General features: G+C 30.1%; 1 protein-coding gene across 1 annotated transcript in view; it reads left to right on the top strand.

Annotated features, from left to right (window-relative positions):
* LOC135205910 (Y+L amino acid transporter 2-like) overlaps nucleotides 1–5,000 on the top strand; it is a 108,521-nt gene that overhangs the window by 57,356 nt on the left and 46,165 nt on the right. The window lies entirely within an intron of this gene.

The following is a 5,000-nucleotide window of genomic DNA, read 5'->3' as shown; positions in this document are numbered from 1 at the left end:
GCTAGACTGAGAGAAGAAGTACAAATAGGTAAAGAGCAGATGGGATTTATGAGGAAGGGGAACAACAGATGGTATATTTTTGTCTGAGGCAAATAATGGAGAAATTCGGGGAAAGACAAAGGGACTACATATGGTATTCATTGACCTTGAAAAGGCTTATGACAGAGTCCCGAGACAAGAGGTATGGAGGAGCCTGAGGGAGAAGATGGTGCCAGAGAAGTATGTGCGATTGATACAAGAGATGTACCGGAATGTATTTACCAGAGTGAGAAGCAGTGTTGGGGAGACAGAAGGTTTTGAGGTGAGAGTAGGATTACACCAGGGGTCGGCTCTGAGCCCATTTATCTTTAACATAGTGATGGATGTTATAATAGAGGAAGTAAGGGAGACAGTACCATGGAACATATTGTATGCGGATGATATTGTTCTGTGTGCAGAGAGCAGGGAAGATCTGGAAGTGAAATTGGAAAGATGGAGACAAGTACTGGAGGACAGAGGAATGAGAATAAGTAGATCCAAGACAGAATATATGTGTACCACCACTGAGGGGGATGATAGAGAAAGTATTCAGCTTGGTGGAGAAGCAAATAAGGGAGAGTTGATAAGTTTAAGTATTTGGGATCTTTGTTAACGCTGAGGAAGTATGGAAGAAGAAGTAAAACATCGTACAGCAGGCTGGAACAACTGGGAGAGCGGCCTCGGGGAGTTCTTTGTGACAAAAGAGTGCCGCTTAGGTTAAAAGGAAAATTTCACAAGACGGTGGTAAGAACAGCAATGCTGTATGGTACGGAAACAGCAAAGCATGAGAAAAGCAGAGCAGAAGAAGATGGATGTGGCAGAAATGAGAATGCTTAGGTGGATGTCTGGGGTAACAAGAGTGGATAGGATCAGAAATGACTACATGGGGAAGGGGGTCAACTAAGGTGGTGGAAGTATCAAAGAAAGTGCAGGAGGGGAGGCTGAGATGGTATGGACACCTGTTGAGGAGAGATGAGGACCACGCTGGGAGACATACTATGGGAGTGGAGGTGCAAGAAGAAGAGAGGGAGACCAAGAAAGAGATGGAAGGACTGTGTGAGAGGAGATTTACATGAGAAGGGAATTGGATGAGGCAGAAGCGCAAGATAGAAATAGATGGAAACGGCTCATCCGAAACGGCGACCCCATATAAAAATGGAAAAAGTTTTGGGAAGAAGAAGAAGAAGAAAGAAGATATATATAATATATATATATATATATATATATATATATATATATATATATATATATATATATATATAAAGATATATGCCACGAAGGAAAAATAACGAATGAGTAACTGCGAGACCTTTCGACGTTTCCACGTCCTTTATTGAGCAGAACTGACATACATGGGACAAAAGACAAAACAAGAAGATTCGTATAACTGACAGATGGGGATTATATAGAGATTAGTACCTAGAATCCGACACACCTGGAAGAGAGTAACCTTCCCAAACACGCATAAACAATGGGTGCAATTAAAAGTTTAAGATAAACATCTCAGATACAAGGACAAGACAAATTAAAGAATTATAGGTGACATCTGTTCAGAACTTTGGTAAACAAAACCCTGTTCACAATACATATTCACAATACAGGTTAGACATACATTACAACGAAGATAACTCAAAGGCAACTAATTTTTATTTAAGTCTGTAATTAGTAAATTATTTAAGTCTGTAATTAGTAAATTAGTAAATAATTTACTCTCTAAATTAAATAACCAGGTACCATCGATTAAGTTTACTCTAGAATTAGAAAAAGACAATTGCCTCCCTTTCTTAGATGTTTTGATACACAGAGAACTATTTCAATGTAAATTCAGTATTTATAGGAAACCGACCAACAACTTAATCTATGTTCATTTCTTCTAAGGCCACCATATTAACATAAAAATATCAATTTTTTCTTCTATGTTTTTACGTGCATTACGCATTGTCAGTCCCCAATATTTGGATAAAGAAATTGAATACATAAGAAAAATAGGGAAAGATTTATGCTATCCTTCACATACATTAGATATTTGTTATAATAAAGGCCACAAAAAGTATTATAGTGTAAGTAACACACAGAAAGAAAAAAAATTTAAGAACATTCTCAGTTTGCCTTTTTTAACGGATTTGAAACCATTAAATCATTGTTAAAAGCTTTTAATGTCAACCTTGTTTTATTTTCCATATATAACACACTAAAAGGAATGTTAATAAAAAATAGCCCCAGAGAAAGCAACAACATAATATATAAAATTCCATGTATGGATTGTCCCTCATTTTATCTCGGACAGTCTAGCAAGTGCCTAGAAGTAAGGCTAAGCCAGCATAAATATTCTGTAAAAACTGGACAAACATCTAATGCATTATTCATTCATTTAAGTGAAAACAACCACCGAATAAATTGGGTTGGTAGTTCAGTAATTGCAAAGTCAAGAGATGTCTTATCACGAAATCTTTTAGAATCTGCTTTAATACAACTTACTTTTCATTGTAATTTCAATGTTAGTCGTGGCCTTTTTTCATTAGACCTTGTATTTGTAACATGTTTAAGAATGACCTCAAAGATATAATTACAGACTTAAATAAAAATTAGTTGCCTTTGAGTTATCTTCGTTGTAATGTATGTCTAACCTGTATTGTGAATATGTATTGTGAACAGGGTTTTGTTTACCAAAGTTCTGAACAGATGTCACCTATAATTCTTTAATTTGTCTTGTCCTTGTGTCTGAGATGTTTATCTTAAACTTTTAATTGCACCCATTGTTTATGGTGTTTGGGAAGGTTACTCTCTTCCAGGTGTGTCGGATTCTAGGTACTAATCTCTTTGTAGTCCCCATCTGTCAGTTATACGAATCTTCTTGTTTTGTCTTTTGTCCCATGTATTGTCAGTTCTGCTCAGTAAAGGACGTGGAAACGTCGAAAGGTCTCGCAGTTACTCATTCGTTTATTTTTCCTTCGTGGCATATATCTTTATTTATGGATTTATCACGTTCCTAACTTTCGTGATTCAGTTATACATATATATATATATATATATATATATATATATATATATATATATATATATATATATATAGATATAGTATATATATATATATATATATATATAGTATATATATATATATATATATATATATATATATATATATATATATAAATATATATATATATATATATATATATATATATATTATATATATATATATATATATATATATATATATATATATATATATATATATATATATATATATATATATATATATATATATATATATATATATATATATATATAGTAGTATATATATATATATATATATATATAGATATATATATATATATGTATATATACACTATATATTATATATATAATAAAAGGAGCCCATAAAAACACCAAAATATAGAGAAAAAAATACTATATTTCAGAGACTGTGACCAATATTCAACGGATTTACAGGAAAATCCCTTCCCAGAGATTAATACAAAACAAACGGTCAGTTAGGTATGAACAACAGACCTCAGCTATTTTCAACCATATAAATGAACATAACCATAGAATAAACTGGAATTTGTCACGTATAATTTATAGCAGCCACTGCCGGTACAAGAGTCAAATGATGGAATCGGCCTTAATAAAAGGAGCATCGGATTCAGATGTGATCGACAACATTTACATTCAACCAACGCTTAAGAAGATTAAGGGAACATTATCAGTGGGGGTGACCTAAATTGGCTTACCTGTGGATGGATCTCTTGGTATAAATACCACCTTTTCTGTAAACTTTTCTCATTCATCTACCTGAAGAGGGAGACAGCAGTCTCTAAAATATAGTATTTTTCTCTCTATATTTTGGTGTTTTAATGGGCTCCTTTTATTAGGTGGAATTCAGTTGTAACAGAACATTTTTACAGGTCATATATATATATATATATATATATATATATATATATGTATGTATAGATATATATATGACTTATATATAGATATATATCATATATATATATATATATATATATATATATATATATATATATATATATATATATATATATATATATATATAGTATATTATATATATTTATATATATATATATATATATATATATATATATATATATATATATATATATATATATCCTATATATATATATATATATATATATATATCATATAGTATATATATATATATATTATATATATATATATATCTATATATATATATATATATATATATATATATATATATATAGACCTGTAAATGTTCTGTTACAACAGAATTCCACCCATGTGGGGACGAAATTATTATCAACTAAAAAATTCCCCTTTGGTACATAGTATATGAAAATATATCAATTACGAGGTAGAGCGAATTTAGATATTAAAGGACATTTGTAGCTCGAATGATATATAAATGAATCACTATTCGATGTGATAATTATACATAACAAAGGCTAAGTGGGTCAAATGCTCAAATTGGCTAACATGGAAGACGGAGTTTCATATCGATTCTAATTACGAAAACACCGAGTTCAAGGGTGATTTGTAAGGTCAGAATCGATATAAACTTATAGCGTCTCTGTTGGCTGAATTGATAGCGCCACTGTCTGTGCTTATTTCGTTCCCATCTACTTGGACGGTGGTTCGATCCCATGTGGGGACGAAATTATTATCAACTAAAAAATTCCCCCAAGGTAGAGCGAATTTAGATATTAAAGGACATTTGTAGCTCGATGATAGTATATATATATATATATATATATGATATTTATATATATATATATAGATATATATATATATATATATATATATATATATATATATATATATATATATATATATATATATATATATATATATATATATATATATATATATATATATATATATATATATATATATATATATATAGATATATATATATATATATACCATATAGTAAATATATATATATATATATATGTAAAAATATAAAAATATATATATGA

This window comes from Macrobrachium nipponense, chromosome 11 (genome assembly GCF_015104395.2).
Source record: "Macrobrachium nipponense isolate FS-2020 chromosome 11, ASM1510439v2, whole genome shotgun sequence".
NCBI classification, from domain to species: Eukaryota; Metazoa; Arthropoda; class Malacostraca; order Decapoda; family Palaemonidae; genus Macrobrachium; species Macrobrachium nipponense.
The sequence above is the reverse complement of the archived record's forward strand: the minus strand, read 5'-3'. Positions and strand labels throughout refer to the sequence as shown.